Source organism: Cervus elaphus, chromosome 18 (assembly GCF_910594005.1).
Source record: "Cervus elaphus chromosome 18, mCerEla1.1, whole genome shotgun sequence".
NCBI lineage: Eukaryota > Metazoa > Chordata > Mammalia > Artiodactyla > Cervidae > Cervus > Cervus elaphus.
Genome location: NC_057832.1, coordinates 77,982,630 through 78,005,098, shown reverse-complemented (window position 1 = coordinate 78,005,098; position 22,469 = coordinate 77,982,630). Strand labels below are relative to the sequence as shown.

Below are 22,469 nucleotides of genomic sequence, written 5' to 3'. Positions count from 1 at the left end.
TTTCATTTATTGTACAAGTTTATAGAATGCAGTTTGCATAAGAATTCTGTCTCTGATGGCAATAAGGTTTAGTGATCAAGGCATAAATATTAATAAATGGAGCTTTTCTTAGGAACTACCAGAAAAAAACCTTTGATAATGCAAGCAAAGGCAAAAAATGAAAATATGAACTATTAATATTAGGGGAGAGAGTGTACACAGATATAGAGTAAACAGGATTTAAATGAAAATATTTATAAAGAACCTGAGGTATTTACCGTTGGCTGAAATGGCCCATTCTATATTGTTAACAGACAATTTGACCTCTTCAGCCCAGGAATAAAGCTTCTACTCTGAGAGGAGTCGCCATCTATTTCAACATGCTTTACGTAGATTCACTCATAAATTATGTTAGAAATACAAGCATTGGCCATAGTTTAAAAACACTTCTTTGTCTGGAAAACTCTTATATCCATTCTAAGCCCTTTTGGTTACATGTATACCATTTCCCTTCTGTCCCCTGAGAAAATAAATTCTAAAGAAGATAAAACCTTCTCTTTTTCCCCCCAATAAAGCGTTTTATATATGGTGGTCATGTCATCACTCTTCCGTCTTCCCCATGCTTTACAATCCCAGTTTTATTCATCATTCCCCACAGGTGCTGTTTTCCAAGTGTCTAATCATCTGTTAAGCAACCCTACTAGTAGACTGTGCCCATATTTCACTCCCCATATTGAGGGTCTCTTACCTACACCTAGAGATTCTAGGAAAGTGCTAATAACTACCAAGAGCAGACTGTTTATCTAATTTGTGACTTCGGTTTATCAGTTTTGTTCGTTTGTGCTTTACCTTTGAGATAAACTACCACAGGATCATGGCCACATCTTCTTGATACTGTCCCAGGATCAAACCTACATCCTTCTCATGTGTGGACAGTGTCTGAATCTCTTCTTCACAAACAGGGTGTTCACCGTTATGGGAATGGTACTTCATGGTTCCTCTTTAGACTTTGACATATCCATCTAACAGCCTTGGGACCCAGTAAGGAGGATGCAAAGAACCACTCCTGGTCAATTAAAGGCCAGTTCCTCTTCTGTGCCTTGTGTGTGCTGGTTTTTGTCTTGGTGTTTTGTCTACAGCCCTTTCTTCTCAATGGAAATCTTCTCCTCCTCCTTAGGGATCCAACTCAAACGTTGTCTCATTAAACCCCTATGATGGATGGCATGTTCCTCTTCACTTTGTCCTCCTACAGTCACCCTTCCTATCCAATCCCCAGGTGGAGGTCCAAGAGAACAAAGTAGGGGCTTTATTAAATTTTTTATAGTCCCAGAAGTTAACAGAATATTTGATATACAGTAGATGTTGTATTTCCTGAATTAATTAATTGATCATTTTATTAAATACTGGAGTTGGGAGAAGAAAGAATTGAAAGTCACTAACATAGAACTATTATGCCATAGAGTGGCTCAGAGCAAGGGAGGAGAGAGAGAATAAATGGTAAGGAATCCAGCCACAACAACCCTCAGGAGTGTGTGTGTGTGTGTGTGTGTGTAGAAAGATGAGTTGACAAAGAGTGCTTGGTGACGAACCACAATACTGTTATTTTATAGCCGTGAAGAAACAGAATTTCAAGAAGGAACATTAAAAAACTCTTGCAACAGCACTCCACCTGATTGAGCATCTGCCCAGCTCCGTAAGGTAATGTCGTGCCTCTCTTCCTCACTGAAGGCTTTATTTCACTTCCAGAAGCGTCTGCGCTCTCCCCTCTCTCAGAAACTCGCCACTCACTGCGCCCCTGCCTGGAACGCCCTCTCCTGCTTCTCTCAGAGGCCTCACCTCCACCCTCACTGTCCTGCCTGCTCCAGACACCCTTCTCACCAGTCTCCACAAGCTCCCACTTACTCCTCAACCTCTTGCTTATTTCCTTCCCAGATCCGATCAGATTTTTAATTACTGAAAGCGTGCATGCACATATTTTTCATCTGTCCTTAGGATGTAAACTCCACAAAAGATAACACTTAATAAGAGAAGACAGAAAATAATAACAAAATAAGGCATCTTTGGACTTTGTTCCCTGCCGAGTTCCCTGCTGTGTACTATTGGCAAGAGGAGAGTTTTCTGCTCACTTCAGCAGTCATCCATGCCTTCCGTCCCCCACCGTGTCGTAGTGCTGGGAACTAGACTAGACATTCTCTCTTGCCCCTTAGCGCTGAATTTCATGGGCCGCTCTCACCACTACCCTGCCAAACTAGGGCTCTTCCAAATCCATTTTAAACAGATGTGAAGGCTCCTTTTACTTCCGGTTCTTGCCTTTTCAATAAGGCTAAGCTGTAGGGCAAAGACTGCAAGGAAGCCTCTGGCCCCAGGAGACCCTTGCATGGAGGGGCACCATGAGGTGGCTTCATTGCTATTCTGGGCTTTGGAAATGGAATAGCGGGTCTCATTGCCTCCCCACAGCTGCTCTGCAGGGAGCATGTAAAATCTCTGCAAACAGTCCCAGTGTGCTTATAAAACCTCAGGTCACTGACAATTGCAGTGCTCATTTGCTGTGGCCAATTTAGCGCTAATAAGCTGAAACTGGGCTTCTGGGATTTGTTTCCATGGCATGTAAACTCCCTTTAGAAACGGAGTCCCCCCCCCCCCCCCCCCCCCCCCCCCGCCCCCAAAGAGACTGCAACCTAAAATAGGTTTCTTTTATTCAGTCTCCATTTTTGTGAGCTGACTTGCGGCCCGTTTAGGAAGTGCCAGAATCATCACTTCCACCTTCGTCAGAGCCTGTGCTCCACTAGAGGGCAGCCCAGCTGCCACTGGACCCGAAGGGACCGCGGGCAAAGACGTGCTGGAGCCCCGGTCTTTCCCGTCTGGGGAAGCGTGGCGAGCGATGGCCGGGCAGGTCAAGCTGCCTTCACATCTGGGTAACAGACCCGGGTGCGTGCACAGCGCTCCGAGGCTGCGGGCAGGCCCCGTGCCAGGGCACCCAGGTGGGCCTCCGGACTCCGGCCCTGAGGCCCTCGGTGGGGCTGCCCTCGGAGAAGCCCAGCTGAGGCATGCCCACTCCTCACAGATGGCTCACAGCCTCCCTCCCAGCCCCTGACCTGGGAAGGAGCCCTTTCGGAAGGTGTGGATCATTCCTGAGGCTGCAAGTCAGAAGAAGTCTCTCCATTTTGAACTTGATTCACTGTGACTTGGAGGCAGGCACCAGGCCCACAGAGCATTCAGCTCACTTCTCCCTCCTGCTAGGAGAGCTGATTAGCCACTGTGATTGGCCTCACAGTTTGCATAGATTTGGAACAAGACGGAAAGGGGGCTCTTTGCCTTCAAGGACGCAGCGTACCTCTCTCCCAACAGACAATCCCTGTGGATTTAGGAGACCTGGTAGACTTAGCATGGTTGCCATTTTGAAGCTCCTTTGTGATTGTTGACAATTCAGATTTGCCCAAAATAAGCAGTTCTGGTGTTCCTTCCAGCCTCCTTGAGGCCTGGGGATGCTGAGAAGCTCCTGGTTCCAACCAAAGCAAGATTTTACCAGAAATCTGGCTGTCTCACAGCCTCGCTATCCCCATGGGCTGATTACAAAGTGCAGTCACCTAATTGTTTGTGATCTGCCAAACCCTGTCAGGAATTTGCTTGTAGCTTGGAAGTTCTGCCAAAAACTTCTCTCTAGTTCTGGGCAGAGACACTCGGAGACACCTCTGGGGCCAACTTTCTTTCGTCACGTTCAGCTAAGATGCAAGCTGTCCTGAGAGAGAGCCAGAGTGACTAGGAAAGTGGGGGTGGGGTGAGGTGACCTTGAGAGCCCAGCTCCTTTCTTAGCTTCTCCAGTGGAAAATCACCACTTTGCCAACCCATACTCCATCATCCACAAAGGGCAGCTGATGGACCCAGGGTTCAGGCCAGTGAGGACAGTGCCAGTTGCCATGGGGGAAGCAGAAATCTGCCCTTCCTGGGTGATGCTGTTCCCCTGAGATGGGAGATTGCTATGAGATGGATCACTGCAATTTTCCTCTGAGAAGGAAGGTTTCATTGTGTACATTATGGTGTGTGTGTGTATGTGTGTGTGAGATGGAGAAAGAGGGAGAGTGAGAGATGGGGGGAGAGAGTGAGTTGTGGTGTGGGTTACTGCAATTTTTAACCTAGTCATTTCTCAACCACCTACGTTTGATACAAAATGCATAACCTATACTGGAATCAAATTATTGGCGATGAACTAACCCTGCCAGGTGTTTGGCCTCTGCCTGGCCTGTGTTTCAGGACCCCTCTCATTGCTTACAGTTCTGATCCTCACCCATTGGACAAAACCCCATGGTTGGACAAAACCCCATGGTTGGACAAAACCCCATGCTTTCCAAGGCACAAGCTGCCTCCTTCTTCCGTAATGAATGATAGCATGTACCGTATCCATTTATGCCCATCAAGGGCATATCTCACATCCTGGCTGCTGTTGAAAGGCACTTGGCAAGTAAGACAACACCTGGTGGCCAGACCCCCTTTAACATGATGAGTGTTTGCTCTCTAGCCCAGCTGGGAGGCAGGCACTGGATTGTTGCTGGGTGAGCGGAGAGATCCCTGCACAGAGGGGAGGCCAAGTCCTCCCCAGGGGATCAAGAAACGCGCAGGCTGTCGCCCTCTGATCTCCAGTTGCCAAACCATCTCTACAAGTGGTGTGGTCTCATCTAAGGAAAAAATTAAATCCTTCTGAGCAAGATGTTGGGATGTTATTCATTCCTTGGGCATTGGCTGACAGTGTCAGTCAGGTAAATTATTTTCCACCTTTATATTTCAATTTTTCTCCGATTTCTACTGTATTCCACCTTTGCTCACCCTTGAAAAATGCTGGCAGCAAACACTCTCTTATGAGAACCTGATGAGCATAGATTATGTGGCTGGTGCACTTTGAGTTTTGTAAAGGAAATGGGCTACAAGTTCAGATCTCATCACAGGGAGACCAGAGAGATAGGTAAACTCTGCTGAGAGGTGAGAAACTTGATGTTGGTTATGGATGCTCATGAGGTGAGGTTTGGCTTCATTAAGGCCCACAGTTTTTAATTTTCTTGTTGAACAGTTCTTTAAACAAGTCCATTGGCCAAAAGACAAGAGCTGAAGGGTGAAGTGTTGGCAGAATAACACATGGAAACACTAAAAAACTGAGGGTGCTTGTTCTGCACAAAACTGTAAGGACCAGTTTTTAAGCATTTGAAGGGTTGCCACTTAGAAAGATCAGAGTTGTTCTGCATAATCTTTGATTGACTAAAGGTGAAAGGAGCCAAAATTTGAAAAAAAAATTTCTAACAATTACAATTGTCTGATTGTCTAATTGAGTTGGAACAAATATGAACCAAACATAGATGAATAAAATCTTGATGATCTCTGATTCATAATTCTATGATTTTCTTTTCCTAAATGTAAGTCTCCCAATAATTATATTTAACTTACCACCTATTTAACAAGTCATCTTCATCTTTATCCCCCAAACAAACTTGCTGGAATACCATGTAGGCAGCTTAACTATTCTCAGCTCTCTGAGTTTTATTCCTCTATTCTTCACCAGGAACGCGCGAGCCTCATCCTTACCCAATCAGTTTAGTGTTGTATGTACCCAGTTGCCACATCACTGTTTTTACTGGTTGGCTCTATTTATTCTGTCGAGTGCTATGGTGAATGTGACATCTCCTGCCTAGCCCACTCCCCGCACCACCCCACTATTAAACAGAGAAGGCCATCATGAAATGTGGTTACCATGAGAGTGGCCTGGGGTAAATTCTGCAAAAACCCTTACATGTACTGATATAGAATCTTTAGCCTTCTAGCCATCAAGCCCATTGAAAGATTTTTAACTTCCATAAACTTCATAGAGGAAGGTAGCAACACTGAGGCCCTGTGCTGGATTTTACCAATTTTGATGAGTGTCTAAAAGTATAGCCTGCTTAGAGATATTGTTGCCGTTTAGAATGTTGGCCAAAAAAGCAAGTATATTTGTATACTAAATTCCCTATGCAAATAATACAATTGTGTGAAAATAAGTAATTCAAGTTCTAGTTTTATCGGTTTTAATCATTCATTCAACAAATATTTATTGAGTGCCTCTTATGTCCGATAACCTGAGGTAGCTTCAAAACACCATAAGATATGGCAGCTGCCCAGAAGAAGCATTTGTGACCTTGCACACTCCTGAGATTATCTTGAAGGTGAGATAACATAATAGATATGAAAGCATTTTTTAAACTGTGAAGTACTGTGTATTTGTAACTAAAAAAGCCAAAATCATGAAGTGTGACATTCATAATGTCTCTGTTTCATTTTAAGTGACCTTAAGTCTATTCACACATATTTATTGTATAATACATACTGCAGGCAGGCCTTTTCCCAATATCATCACCAGACCACCCAGAGCATTTAAACTCACATCTGAGTCTCTGAGACAGTCACGTCTCTTCCACTAGCCGCTGCTTCACTGCTTATGCAGGTGCAGCCTGGGTCCTTTCTGCCTGATCTGATCATCATTTCAGACTCCTTCTATGTCACTGGAATGTGATGGTGTTCTCCCACCCCTCTTCTACACACTGTATCCTCTACTTTTCTGGCCAGAAGGTGTGTAGCTGGCTCTCACACAGACTTTAGTGAAGAAAATGCTGTGAGCAGAATGTTGATCATATTGCTGTGATGTAGCTCTTAATAGGAAATTTCAAGTAACGATGTTAAAACGAAGTGGTATCATAAAATATTATGCTGTTTTAACTATCATGATGCAGCTCTCAACTTAGAAGTAAGCTTTGGGGTTGGTAAGAATTCATTTTGTCCTTGAGTGACCTCTGCTGGTGATTCCAGGATAAAATTGTGTTCAAACACTTAATTAAAGAAAGAAACTAGGAAATTCTGAAATGATGGCCCAAGACCCAGTGGGAGGACTCCTCAAACACCTGTATTCTCTCCGGGCAAACTCATTTGGCCCTGTGTGTGCACTAAGGCACCATGCCAATCATTTACTCCTCACTAAACTCTCTGCAGAAATATTATGAACATCTTGTTATTCAGTAGCTAAGTTGTGTCTGACTCTTTGTGACCCCATGGACTGCAGCATGCCAGGCTTCCCTATCCATCACTGCCTCCCGGAGTTTGCTCAAACTTATGTCCACTGAGTCAGTGATGCCATCCAACCGTCTCATCCTCTGTTGCCCCCTTCTCTTCCTGCCCATGAACATCTTACAGAGTAGGAAAGGGACTGTGAGGGAGGTTAAACAACTTAAAGTCAGTAGTAGCTGGTCTATAGTCTAGGCTTCCCCTATGCTGCAGTTTCCTCGTTTGACTTCAGGAGCCTCCTCTGCTACCTCAGAGAGATGGTAGGATGGTAAATAAGGATGCACAAATAGGCCCTTACATGGGCTGCTTGGGGAAAAGAGGTTCTACATAGGAGTGAGACGTTACTGTCTCCAAAAGAAAATGGCAAGTCTTCTCTTCTCTTCCTTTGAGTGTGGTGGAATCTTAGCCTCCAGGTTTGCTAATTTATGAGTGACTGTTCTCCTAATTTAGGTCATGGATTTTGCTTTCATTTTCATGATCAATTTGAGTCTTCAAAAGTTTGGCAATTACAAACTTGTGGGTATGGAAATGTATTTTCCATATTTTCATGTTTTATGATTAATGTCATAAAAGCAGGTGAATGAAAGTGTTAGTCATTGAGTCATGTCTGACTCTTTGCCACCGCACGGACTCTAGCTGGCCAGGCTCCTCTGTCCATGGAATTCTTCGGGCGAGAATACTGCCACTCCCTTCTCCAGGGGCATAAAAGCAAACACACAGCCAATTTTCTGGGCACAACAACATTTAGCACCTTGTCCTTGCCCATCAGGAGTTTATGGCTAAGTGAAGCCAAGCTGTAAGCGGAGGGAAAAGAAAGAGCCACTGACACGGACACCTTCCAGCGTGGTCGGGAAGAGAAAGGGAGAGAAACTTTCAGAAAAGTTGGAACCTGAGCTTCCAAGTAAAGTGGGCATGGAAAAGCAAAGGTGGACTGCACAGGTGGATGAAGGGAATGAGATGAGGAAACACCTGGGGATGGGAGGCAGGTGGCCTTCTTGGGGGGCTGGAAGGAGACTCTGTCATTTGGGTGGGAGGTGGAGATGGAGGTCATTGAGGTTGGAGGGGGAGACAGTCCAGGTGGTCAGAGGTGAACCCGGTGAGAAGAGGATCTCATTGAGAGAATGGAAGTTCTTTCTTTTCTTTGAAAAGTGTAGAAGCTTTCTTTCTGGGACAGAAACTGGACCTGGCAATGTCTTGGGGTCCTTGCCAACCTCCTGGATGTTCATTCAGATGTTTGAAAAGACATTAAGAACTATCAGTTGTTTTTTTTTTTTTAATTTTATTTATTTATTTATTTGGCTGCTCTGGGTCTTAGTTGTAGCATGTGGGATCTAGCTCCCTGACCAGGGGTCGAACCTGGGCCTCCTGCACTGGGAGCTCAGAGTCTTAGCCACTGGACCACCAGGGAAGTCCCGAACTATCAGTTTTAATACTGTCCCCCATTATTGATTGCTACTGTGTTCCAGATACTAAGCACCTAACAGGCATTTTACCCTCAGTTATCCTGTGTCTACCCTGGTGCCTCAGATAGTAAACAATCTGACTGCAATGCAGGAGACCTGGGTTCGGTCCCTGGGTTGGGAAGATCCTCTGTAAGACAGCATGGCAACCCACACCAGTATTCTTGCCTGGAGAATCCTCATGGACAGGAGAGCCTGGTGGGCTACAGTCCATAGGGTCACAAGGAGTCAGACAAGACTGAGCGACTAAGCACTCACACACACCCTGTAAGCAGATAGTTACACCCTCATCTCACAGGTGAGGAACTTTAATGCTCTGGAACACACACAGGTGCACTAACCATCTGTGTGTCTATGTTGCAAGCTGAAAATGCAGTTCAGCTCCCCTTCAGGCTGTACCCCTCTGCTCTTTACAATGAGTCATTCACTCTTCAGATGTCTAGAAAAACATCATCTCCATTGTGGAATGAATCTTTCTTTTCTCTCTAGGGACAACAGTACAGGAAAAGGATTAAGTGTCTTAGGACACTTAGGTAAACTGAACAAATTTCTTTCCCAAGATAAATGTGCGGTTGGCGAGTTCACCTTTGAAAGAAGGAATTTATGGCAGTCATTCTGAAAATGTCCAGATGGTGGCGCTACTCCCTCAGTGATTCCACACCCTTTTCTATTCCTTTTGGATGGGTTTGGATGAGAAGAAAATTCAGGAAACCTTAATATTCACATATTTTCTAATCTATGGTTTTTATCAGGACTCATGATTTTTCAAGACTAGATTTCATTAGGTAATATAAATCAAGGTAAGTTGGGAACTTAACACAATTAAACTCCTGTTTTCTATAACATTCAGCTAGCTGTTTAGAACTTCTCTGAATCAGTTTTTACAAATGAAAAAAACCTATCCCAGTTAGGATGAATTTCCTCTTATTGGAAATGGAGTGGCTTACAGAACAAAATTATGTTGTAATATAAGAATACCAAATAAATATAAAGAGGGAAGGATTTTAATACCCTCAGCCTAAGTATAAAGTAAATTCTAAAGTTTTACAATTAGGTGAAAACCTTTCTTGACAAAATGAATACTTTTTCTTCAGATATACAGCCACAGACATCATCAAGAGGTTTTTTCTTTGTTTTCAGCCTTATCTTTCCCCCAACCCGCCCCCAAAAGCCTTTGAAGTGGCTATTTTGTATTTGTTGTATTAGTGGAATGGCCTGGTTTTGGCCCCTGTACATGCATCCAGGCCAAATGGTTAAATGTTTGATGTTTTTGTATCACCCCCTTCTGAGGATTGTGTCTCTCCTTTGTTTTATTAGCAGTACTAAAGCCAGCAGACCCACGGCCCCGGAGAAGGAGAATTGCATTATTTATTCTCTTGGAAGTAGCTTTAAAGCATTACTTTCCTCCCCAAACAATGTTTTCTAAACATTCTCTCTGATTACACAAAATTTTTAGCCTGTCCAGCTAAACCGTATATTTTAAAGAGACATTTTCAAACAAGTGTGTTCAGGAACTCAAGTGTTCAGGGACAAAATGCAGCCGTCTGTGCTGCGTCTAGAAGTTAAGTTGCCTCCTGATAGATATACAGCGTGTGTAACTGCAGGCTTGGGAGGTCTGTTCATATCCGTGGGAGTTAACAGCATAAATTCCAAGGGAATTCAGAGAACAGACACTTAAAATAACACCAGTAAAGTCACACTAACTGCAGCATACTCAACACAGCCTGTTTAATGTGGTGTGATTTTTATTAGGTAACGTGTTGTACTTTAAGCCACAAAACAAAAACAACTAAATAGGCAGAACTTGGGATTCTTTCTTAGATTCTTTCTTAGAACCCTTTCTAAACAGTTAATGAGAAGCAAAGTGGAGAAAAACACTCATCTGAACCAGATAACAAGGAGATTTTGTATAGGGTTTTCTGCAGCCACGTTCTGTGTTCAGATAACTAACATCAGCAGTCAGATTTCTAAAATTCATCACCCATAACTTAGCTGACGTGCTGTCTCTTCACAGTCACTGTTATGGCAGCTCATGCTAGGGGGACATTTTCTCTTTGCTGGAATCCCCCAGTGGCGCCCTGGGAATAGTTTGTGTTTCTTGGTAAAGGTTATCTTTATTTACCCATGTCGTGGGTCAGCAGAAGAAAACCCAATGCATTAAAATGTCATGGGGCCATCGACTTCTGTGTCTTGCCAGTCTGGGGTCCTGCAGTGGATCTTGTTCAAATCAGAAGTTCAACATCTGTTAGGCTTTTGGTGGATATGGGGATGGGTTCGGTGGGTTATTTTGTACTCACTGTATCAGGAGAAAATTAAACACAGAAACAGGGCTTTATTAACCAAGCAGAGAAATCCAAAGTGGGTCTATGAGGAATATATACAGATATTCTCCTTCTTTTTAACGTTCTATCTCTCTCCCATGCCTCTTCATTAAAAGTGATTAGGTATCCTGAAAAATTCCTTTTATTTATCAGTGAGTATGTAAAACTTTTCCACTGTTAATATTCTGCATCAGAACCATTAGTCCAATGTCCTTTTACAATAAACCCTTGCAAACCTACCCGCCATGAAGTATGTAAACTTAAGACATGGAGGTTTGAACAAAAAAATATAAATAGTTAACTCTGCCTCAATTATTGAAGGAGATTCCTATTTAATAATGAAGGAGACTCTAAGAAATAGATATATATTTGTAGGTACTTTGATAGAAGTAAAACACAGCATTTTGTATTCTAGAAAAAGTTTTGTTTTTTTTTTCTTTTGGGAAAGTACTTTTTTAGTAGACAGAAAAGCACTATTTATTCTACTTTTCTAGCATCCAGTTAATGTACTTTATTCATGAGTGGAAAGATGTAATTATTAATGATTCCATTGTGAATGGCCAGGGTGGTAGCCACTTTTATTCTTAACTATACTGAATGGAATCCACAATTAGTGAGGTCATCATTTTACCCTTTCAAAAATAATCATGGTAATATGGAATATGTAATTGCTTAATATGACTTATCTAAAAATGCAACAATGAATTAACGACTAATTATCAAAGATAGTCACCATCCCAAAGCATAGAATTAGTGATGTCTCAAGCTCGTTCTCTGTTGCATGCCCTTCATCTCTTAATGGCTGCTGTTTTTTTTGTCTTATAGCTTTCGCTAAGTAAGTAGGGGTGGTCATTAGACAATAAATTCTGTTTGATATCCCTTTCAGTTTCCTTCAAGATGGAGTGCAGCTTGCCCCTGAGAAATTTAAAACATTTTTGTTTGTTGTGGCTTAAATTGCCTCCTGACTTTTCCTCCCCCTCCCTGGGTAGCTATGGTTTACTATTATCATAATAGTAAGGAAAAATGAGATGGTTCCAGAGAATATACCATTTACAAATATATTTCACCACCCTAATTCCCTTTTGAAATAATGTTTCTGTTAGTGATTAAATAAGGAGTTTGAGTGAGTGTCATAGTGTCTATAAATAAACGAGAACATGCATTATAAAGAGCCATATTTTTACAATCTCATCTCCACTAAACAAAACAATATTTTCTGGCACCTGTACACTCAGTGTTGCATGTAGTTCTTATTATGGAATTTCCTTTCTCCTTTTGAGATTGAAGATAATTACTGAATGTGATAGAAACTTTATAGCCATTAAAAATAGAACAGAAAAATGTTACCAGACGGCACGTTGTTCAAAATAAATGTGAAACAGGACTTGAGTCCTGTTTCAAACACCAGTTGGCCCTGTTAGGTTCCAAAAGGATGTAGGTTTCATTTCTTGCCTCTTGATTTAAAAGAAGAATTCTTTTAAGAGGTTAGGAAAATGTTTATCAAATTATGGCTTAAATTTTAATTTAGTAGAAAATCTGGCTGCATGTAATTGCTTTTTTTGTGTGTTTAAAATGATTGAATATTAGAATTTTCAAATAGTTTAACCTATAGTTGTCCTTTTCCAATCAGCTTTGGCAGTGCTATATTGAGATTTGGGTTGGTTTAAGTAGACGGAATAGCATCCAGAAATATAATGGTGAAAACAATAGTACATGGGTGCCCTCTGAACTTCCCTATTCCCCAAGACTTACTGACTTCTTTATTATGGGGCAAGAAGAATGAGATTGGAAATGAAATCAGACACACAGGAGTATCTGTGGGTGCTTGTTCCACTAAGTTTGCTAGGGCTTTCAAAACTCCAGATCTTTTATGTGTTTATTATCCGGTTTGTGGTGATGGTGGCATACATGTATACAGATTTCCAATCACACAATATCGTTTACATCAATTATATGCAATTTTCTGTGTGTGCACTGCACTTAGTTGCTCAGTAGTGTCCAACTCTTTGCGACCCATGGACTGTAGCCAGCCAGGCTCCTCTGTTCATGTGGACTCTCCAGGCAAGAATACTGGAGTGGGTTGCTGTGTTCTCCTCCAGGGGATCTTACCAACCCAGGGACTGAACTAGGTCTTCTGCACTGCAGGAAGATTCTTTACCATCTGAGCCACCCTGAGGTGGAAACTCCTGATCCCTTTTCTTTAAAGTTACCAAAAATGTTTAGATCCTTAAAACAAACAAACAAACAAAAAAACGCAGTGGAAGCATATGGCAAATCTGCTGAGATCATTTGCAATTTAAATCTGAATTAGATCAGCTTTGTTTCCAAATTCATCCTCTTACAGCTCAGAAATAAGGTCTTTAAGATTTTATAATAGCGTTGCCTTTATTGTATCTTATTGTTTTGTTTTACTAGCCTAAATATGGAGTGATAGTCACAACCTCCTTTGTGGGATTCTTGTGGTTAGTTTCAAAATTGCTATATGAAAACAGGGCCCAGCTCCTTTAGAATGTAAATTGTGTTCCTTTTCCCCAGAGTCAAGGATCCTGTCTATTAAGTTTCAAATTCATTGAAAATACCAGCCAGGCTCTGTCTCACCAAAAATGACAATGTTTTTCTGCTTTTTGTAGCTAGCTGTTTTGTTTTAAATTTTTATTGGAGTATAGTTGCTTTACAAGAGACTTCCCTGATGACTCAGATGATAAAGAATCTTCCTGTAATGCAAGAGACCCCGGGTTCGATCCCTGGGTTGGGACGATCCCTTGGAGAAGTTGTTTACAATGTTGTGCCAGTTGTTATCTAGTATGGGAACCCTTTTATATGTAACTGCTCTTAATATTCCATAGAAAACACTTTGGGAAGATTTCAAGATGTTGTGTAACTCCCAAGGACTCTAGATGGTATTCAGTATAGAGTATGCGTGACCCTGTCTAACTGGTCAAATTTCTGTGCTGCTGAAGGTAGATAAGAACAACAGTGCTCTTTCCAAATAGGGGTATTTACCACTGGGTGAAGTTAGTGGCCTAAAACTGGACCAGGAGAGAGCAATTACATGTGTTGGGCAGGGGGCATAGCAACAAACAGGGAGATGGGAGGCAGCGCTTGCCTCTGCACTCAGCAGATGTGCTTGGAGTGGAGACAAATCTCCGTTTGACACCATGCTGCCTGTTGCCACAGCCTCTTCCAGAAACATGACTCCCATCAAGGAATTGGGTGAGGTGGGAACATGGAAGCCTTACGGGAACAACTCTACTGCCTCCCAAATCAGATCTCTGCTTCCTGAATCTGGTTGTCAGAGTACAGCTGGGGAACAGTTTATAAAGTTGAAATTAATCGGCAAGTGTGTTCTTGAGAACACTGGGCCTGATTTTGCCTGAAGATAAAGCTTGAAGGTTGCCCACTGATGGTGGTAGTTGTGCCCCCGAGGCTGCAAAACTGGAAATGGCCCTGGGGGTTTTGCCGAGTAAGGAGAGGAGGAGGAGGTCCTTGGAAAAAGAAAGACCCGAGAGTGTGGGATGGCGGGTTGCTCTTTGACTAATTACAGTGGCTTTCAAAAAAACGTTAGCATTTATCTTACTGCGACATTTGCCTCATTGAAGCTGAGCTGTTTTCCCCTCTTCTCAATGAGATATTGAGGGAGCTCTGAACTCTGTGGCAAATGTTAACTTTTTAATGAAAACCCTTGCACACTGTGTCCCAGAGGCAGGGCCTTTGTGGGACTGAGAAGTAAGCTAAACGAACCGCTGCTCAAAATTCCAGGAGGTTAATAGGCAAATCAACCTAGAAATGGAGAAACCAGCTGTAGCTCTTCTCTTTCCCCGCTTTTCTTACAATTCAAGGCATCTGGGCACCATCTTAGTGCACAAATATCCCATTTTTCAACTTCTGGGGGGTTTTTTGGCTAAAGGAACCATTTGTTTTTTATTATTATTAATGGCATCCTCTATTTGACAGGCTCCAGACAGCCTTGCCAGCTCAGGTCACCGAGGTGGGCTGGGGAGGTAGGAACCGTAGCCTGATCCCTTCCCTGACTGAAGCAGAAAGGTCACATTGCCTCTTCTTTCTGCTTCCTGTCGCCAGTCTGCTCATGGGGAGGGAACGTGGTGGGGTTGAAAAGCCCTAGACCTGCACAACTTGAGCTGATGAATAACTTCAGGTGGTCTAACCCATGGATCCTCAGCCTTAGCTACACAGTAGAATCACCTTGGCGGCAGGGGCCGGGTGAGGGGGCGGTTTGGAAAGACTGAGTCTGCTCCACCCCTATCCCAGAGATTCTGATCTAATTAATTGGGGGTGTAGCCTGGGCATGGAGATTTTAAAGAGCTCCCCAGAGGATTTTAACATGCAGTAAAGATTGAGAACCCACTGGTCTAACCCAAACTGAATTCTGCAGTTCTGCGTGATGGTAATAGATGTCTCCCTCTCCCGAACAGCCACTGACCACTTTCTCCCACCCCTGCCCCCACCATTCTTCACTGACCCTTACTCCAAATACAGCCCAAATGGTTCAACGACCATTGGGGCTAATCAGGTTAAACATGGTTTTGCTTTATGATAAGATTTCTCAGAACTTGAATATAATCCTCTGGAGGGTTCAGGGGGAAGATCTTCCCACATCTACTGGACCCCTAATTTCATGGCAGGACTCAGGGAACTAGGGAGCCAGTGACTTATAGACCCTCCCTCCTTGGGAAACACTGCCTCTGATCTAAGAAAGAAGCTCTAAACAGATGGGTTCACTTCCTTAGTGTGTACTTAATGTATTTGACTCTCCCAGTCGATCACTTCTAACACCTCTTTCTTCTATACAATGAAATTATTTTTAGTAATAAACATGTATAATCAGTAATCACTATTTTGGGAGGTTTTTTAGTTGTAAAACAGTTTAATATTTTTAAAGGATACATTTTGATGGAAAGACGTGATTCAAATTCCATTAAATATTCCATGAACGAATGAAAATTTGCATTTGTCAAACAAAAATTTTACATCTCACCATGTGTACTGTTTCCCTCTTGTCAGTTTTAAACAAGTAAAATCTTCAAGTAGTCACATAGAAAGACACAACTGAAGTAACTCAAGTTCTGGGTTTTGTTTTTATAATCACTTGCTGTTAATGTTTATTCCAAATCTACTGTTTGGGAGTCTATCATATCCTGAGGCTGAAGATGCAGACTGAGTTCAAAGCAAACTTGAATGATTCCCAATCATTACAAACGGATTCTGGAAACAAGATGCATATAGTTGAGTCCATGCTTATTGGAGCCCAACTTAAAAACTGGGAGTTTTTAAATTAATTTCTGTGTAGCATACAATGTTTATTAAAAGACAAGTAATAGGAATGTGCTCATTTGAAGTGTGTGTATCTATATATATATTTGGTTGATTGATTAGAATCAATTGCTTAGACCTTAGACCAATAAAAGATTTCAGGGGAAGGAGGAGCATTTTATCACTGACACTGTTGAGCATGGATGAATCATGATAATAAAAAGCAAACTGGCTTCAGTCAGTTTTGCTCTTATTTAAAATTCTCTATAGACAATTCACCCCCCTTTCCCTTACTCCCAGGGCAGACCATTCCCACCACTTCATCCTGGTACATCATTCTCTATATCCACGGTCACCAAATCTAAGCACGGAAGGTGAAACAAAACCCAGGTCTCCTAATTCCCACATCAGTACTTTCCTGTGCCTAATGTGTTGAGAAAAATACATTTGTCTCCACAAAGGTTTTAGAAATGTTAGATGAAACCTCCAAACTACTCTATAATGAACAATAATAGCAACACAATCTGAAATGTAAGAGTCAGCCAAAATGTCTATTAGTCCATTTGGTTCTGTGTGTACTGAGTTTCAAATCATTTCAGCTCATGGGTTTGGGTGACATGTGTCCCTTTAGAAAATAGAGATCGCTTTAGCTTTAATAAGAAGAAAATTGTTATTTCATTTTATTAACAGGAAGCTTGTATCATACTGAAAAAATTCATTGTGTTCAGCTTGAATATTGTATTCATTATGTTTCTTAATCTGTGTGATTACTACCTGTGTAATTTGATGTCTGGCATCTGCTATCAGAATTCTTTTAGTCCATTATATTTCCCATCTTTTTTTTGGTAATGGAGGATAAGATTGGGACATGGAAAATTGCAGCAGACTGCCTAAGGGGAATTGCAAGCAGCCAGCAGCTGGATAGAGCAGGAAAAGATGCGAAGTTACATAAAGAATTAGAGAAAAGTGGCCTCTAGTTCTGCAGTCTGCTGGCACATCACTGAGGAGGAAATGGAATTGGCCAGTTTTCCTACGTGGTGATTGGCCATTCCTGAATTATTCCCAATAACTCAGGCTGGCATTATCCATTCAGCAAAATTATTAGGGTGAAATATGTGGGGGTGTAAATGGGATGTAAGTGTGTAGTACACTGCTAACAGATTGTTAGAGTATCAGAGGTAAGAAGTGGGGATGGGAGCCAAACTAACAAACTTGCACCAAATTATGGTTAGATAGATATGAGATGCACAAGTCACACACAAAAACAGAAAGAAACCAGCCATCCTTTTCTTTTTTTCTACATTCTAACTATAAGCAGCTATTTCATGTAACAGATAATATGAGTCGGGGGTTTGGCATCAAGGCAAGAGAATGAGCACTGACATCAGATACACCTAAGTGTGGATCCTCTTTCTGCCATACAAGCAAATTAAATCTCTTGTTTCCCTTGTTTAAAGGGGAGACTATAATATCTACCTTATCAGTTCAGTTGTTCCAACACGGCTGACTCTTTGTGACCCCATGGACTGCAGCACGCCAGGCCTCCCTGTCCATCATCAACTCCTAGAGCTTGCTCAAACTCATGTCGAGTTGGTGATGCAATCCAACCATCTCATCCTCTGTTGTCCCCTTCTCCTCCTGTCTTCAATCTTTCCCAGCATCAAGGTCTTTTCAAATGAGTCAGTTCTTCGCATCAGGTGACCAAAGTATTGGAGTTTCAGCATCAGTCCTTCCAATGAATATGCAGGACTAATTTTCTTTAGGATTGACTGGTTGGATCTCGTTGTAGTCCAAGGGACTCTCAAGCATCTTCTCGAACACCACAGTTCAAAAAGGAACAATTCTTTGGCATTCAGGTTTCTTTATGGTCCAACTCTCACATCCATACATGACTACTGGAAAACCATAGTTTTGACTAGATGGACTTTTGTTGGCAAAGTAATGTCTCTGCTTTTTAATATGCTGTCTAGGTTGGTCATAGCTTTTCTTCCAAGGAGCAAGCGTCTTTTAATTTCATGGCTGCAATCACCATCTGCAGTGATTTTGGAGCCCAAGAAAATAAAGTCTCTCACTGTTTCCACTGTTTCCCCATCTATTTGCCATGAAGTGATGGGACCAGATGCCATGATCTTTGTTTTCTGAATGGTGAGCTTTAAGCCAACTTTTTCACTCTCCTCTTTCACTTTCATCAAGAGGCTTTTCAGTTCTTCTTTGCTTTCTGCCATAAGGGTGGTGTCATCTGTATATCTGAGGTTATTGATATTTCTCCCGGCAATCTTGATTCCAGCTTGTGCTTCATCCAGCCTGGCATTTCACATGATGTACTCTGCATAGAAGTTGAAGAAGCAGGGTGACAATATGCAGCCTTGACATACTCCTTTCCCAATTTGGAACCAGTCTGTTGTTCCACGTTCAGTTCTAACTGTTCCTTCTTGACCTGCGTACAGATTTCTCAAGAGGCAGGTCAGGTGGTCTGGCATTCCCATCTCTTTAAGAATTTTCCACAGTTTGTTGTGATCCACACAGTGAAAGGCTTTAGCATAGTCAGTGAAGCATAGTTAAATGTTTTTCTGGAATTATCTTGCTTTTTCTATGATCCAACAGATTTTGGCAATTTGCTCTCTGGTTCCTCTGCCTTTCTAAATCCAGCTTGAACACCTGAAAGTTCTTGGTTCATGTACTGTTGAAGCCTAGCTTGGAGAATTTTGAGCATTACTTTGCTAGTGTATGAAATGAGTGCAATTGTGTGGTAGTTTGAGCATTCTTGGCACTGACTTTCTTTGAGATTGGAATGAAAACTGACCTTTTCCAGTCCTGTGGCCACTGCTGAGTTTTCCAAATTTGCTGGCATGTTGAGTGCAACACTTTAACAACATCATTTTTTTTTTAGAATTTGGAATAGCTCAGCTGGAATTCCATCACCTCCACTAGCTTTGCTTGTAGTGATGCTTCCTAAAACCCACTTGACTTTGCATTCCAGAATATCTGGCTCTAGGTGAGTGATCACATCATTGTGGTTATCTGGGTCATTAAGATCTTTTTTGAATAGTTCTACCTTAGAGTCTTGTTATTAAATTTTACCATATTAAACCATATATGGTTATGGAACAAGTCTATTCAGACCATGGCTCATAAATGGCCCTCAATAATTGGTTAGAATTATTTAATATTTATGGGCTTCCCTGGTGGCTCAGTCAGTAAAGAATCTGCCTGCAATTCAGGAAACCAAGGTTTGATCCCTGTGTCAGGAAGATCCAGTGTAGAAGGGAATGGCAACCTACTCCAGTATTCTTGCCTGGGAAATCCCATGGACAGAGAAGCCTGGCAGGCTACAGTCCATGGGGTCACAAGAGTAGGACACAACTTAGCGATTAAACCACCATTTAATGTTTATACTCTAGAGGCAAATCAGACATCAATTTCAAAGCATTTACTTGCCATTGTATTGCATCATCTATGTTTAGATAGAAATTTTCAAAAATTTCCTGACCAGTATGGCAGTCTGGTCAGTGTGCAGCCTCTTGAATCATCCATGTGTGTGTGCTAAGTCACTTCAGTCATGCCTGACTCTTTGTGACCCTATAGACTGTAGCCCACCAGGCCCCTCTTTCCAGGGGATTCTCCAGGCAAGAATACTGGGGTGGGTTGCAGACCTGGATTTAGACCTTACTTTACCTTTTCCCATCTATGTGACCCAGGAAATTTCCTTAATGTCTTTGAGCCTCATATTCCTCCCCTCTTCCCCCATACCACGGGGGAGAGTAATGGCATGTACTTTGTAGTGTTATTAGAAAGAGAAAAGATGTTAATACATGGGGATTGCCTGGTGCAAATTTATCTATCATTTTAGCACCTTTGTGTGGCTTTATGTGAGTTTATGTTCTTGTTTGTTTGATGAGGCCTGGTTTATCCCCAAGGGGTGGGCGTATAGATTCCATTCCATCCTCAGTTTAATTTGGTTCTTGAAATCCCAGTAGTCCTGGCACTGCTGGCATCAGTAGGAACACCTTGTCTCCTCTTCCCCATTTTCCGTTTCCTGCTCCCCCTTCCCATCATCATTGTGTCCTGTTTTACCCTCCCATTTGCCCTCCGTCTCTCCACACCCTGAAGGTTGTTTTCTGTGAGATCCAGGATTCATAACAAATGTTGAGAAAAACAGAGACCATTACTTCTCCTCCACATCAGGGTCAGACCCCTCACTCTTCACCCCGATGACAACATGGACCCCCGCAGAGCCAAACCTGGTAGCACTGAGGGGTCCAGTTCTGGGCCTTGCCTCTGCTTAGGGCCGTCAGGCGCAACAGAGGCCCGCACAGGGGAGCTTTGGGCAGGGGCAAGGAGCTTTTTCTGTCTGACCCTCACTGGGGGACCCCTGCGCAGTAGCGCGGTGGCCAAGCCTCTGCATGTGCCCATTGAACTCCCACTTCCTCCCCTCCTGAAGAGGATGGGGGGGAGGCGAACACGTTCATGCTGCCTGAGCAGACTGCCTTTCTGTGAGATTGTGAATCAACCACCTTGTGGCTTCTCCCTCGCCTACAGCCCTCTCCCCCACCAGGGCCACTCTCTGCCTAAGAAATGGGCCAATTTGAAGGTTTAGGAGAAGTTAGAGAGGGTTGGATACTAGCATTTACCAGCAGTGTGACTCTGAACAGCCTCTATAAACTCTCCGGGTCTCAGTTTCCTCAGCTGCTAAGTGGAGATGACGATGCCACATATTTTGTAGAGCCAGTTAGAGAATTAAATGAGTGGTGCCTAGATACACAGAAGGAACTCAGTAAATGCAAGCAGCCTTTCCTTCCGTTCTGTCCTGTCTATATTATATTTTTTAACACATTAGTATTTTTAAGGTTGGTTTGTGTCTTATAATCAGTAATATCTTGTGATGAAGTATAGTAAAAACTATCATTTATCAATGGCCTACTGTCTGTGATTTTTTCTGCATATTATCTTATTTAATTATCCCAGTAGCCTCATGATGTCAATATTATTTCCTCTATTTAGTCAGTGAGGAAGATGAGATTCAGAGTAATCACATAGCTGGTAAAAGGCAGAACTACAGCAGACTCCAGAGTCAATGCTCTTAGTAGGGCCCCAATCACCCATGTCAGCTTCACCAAAAATTGTAAACTAGGGGATTGTCTCACCTCCTTCACTGAAGCTCACCTGTGTCTCCTAGCATTTCCCTCAATCTTATCACCCACAGCTGAATAGCTCATGCCAGAAACTCCATACACGAAACTCTTCACTCTCTGCTGTCCACCTGCCTCAATTGGTCTCATGTCCTTGAGCTGTTACATATGGTCATTACTAACTTAGCTGGTCAAGACTGAAAAAATACAGTAAAAGGGGCAAATATTTATGTAGCACTTGTTATGTATCATATCCTGTTCTAAGCTCTTGGAATAAAACTTTCAACCTCATGACATTCGACCCTGTGAGCCAAACACTACTGACAGCTCAGTTTGACAGATGAGGAAACTGAGGCACAGAGAGGTGAATGACTTGTCCAGGTCACGCAGCCCACACACGGTAGGGCCAGGATTGAACTCCCACCATCTGGGTTCAGAATTTGCACTCAAAAGCCATCATCCAGACTGCCTCTCTATCTCCTCTGAAAAGAAGAGAGAGGGGACATATGTATACCTGTGGCTGATCCATGTTGATGTATGGCAGAAACCAACACCATATTGTCATTATCCTTCAGTTAAAAATAAAGACAAAATAAAAAATAAAGAGTTCATGGTTAAAAAAGTAGAGCTCCAGAGAAAGAACACTTCAACCGAATGTTTTAATCTTCTGAAGCAGTTTTCAGCCATGACAAATTGTACAGAGTGGGGAATGCTCTCCAGAGCCATCATCTTGCACTTTAAATGGTTTTCTGTAGCTAGACTTCATTCTTTAGACAGAGATGTGTCTCTCCTTTTCTTCGTGGCATCCCACGAGACCAAGATCGTCTCCAGGGCAAGGACCATGTTCAGGTTGTCTTTTTGCATCTCTGTCCCCTCACCCTGGGCCCTCTACCCAAGCTCTACTTTGGGCCTCACTGCTTTCTCCTGGACCACAGCAACCATAGCCCAATTGTCTGCCTTTTCCTCACTAGCCCTGCTTAATGTTTTCCATGAAAGCTGTTAAAATGTGCAGTAAGTCATGTTGCTCTCCTCAAATTCCTCCTGGCTGATAAAAGTTTCTCCAGTTATGCTTCTTAGGACACGATAGCTCTGTGAACAGGATTTCAGTGGGAAAAAAAAGTACTGTGGAGAGTTTTATGATGAAATTTGCTGATATCTATAAAACTGCAACATTAAGTGTATTTATAGTTATTATTATGTAATCAGTTACCTTTAAGAAATGTATGTGTTCA

General features: G+C 42.4%; 1 long non-coding RNA gene across 1 annotated transcript in view; it reads left to right on the top strand.

The window, feature by feature from the left end:
• LOC122674212 overlaps positions 1-22,469 on the top strand; it is a 222,411-nt gene that overhangs the window by 11,060 nt on the left and 188,882 nt on the right. The window contains exon 2 of the long non-coding RNA XR_006334929.1: positions 1,590-1,677. This is a non-coding gene — a long non-coding RNA (uncharacterized LOC122674212). The remainder of the gene's footprint in view (positions 1-1,589; positions 1,678-22,469) is intronic.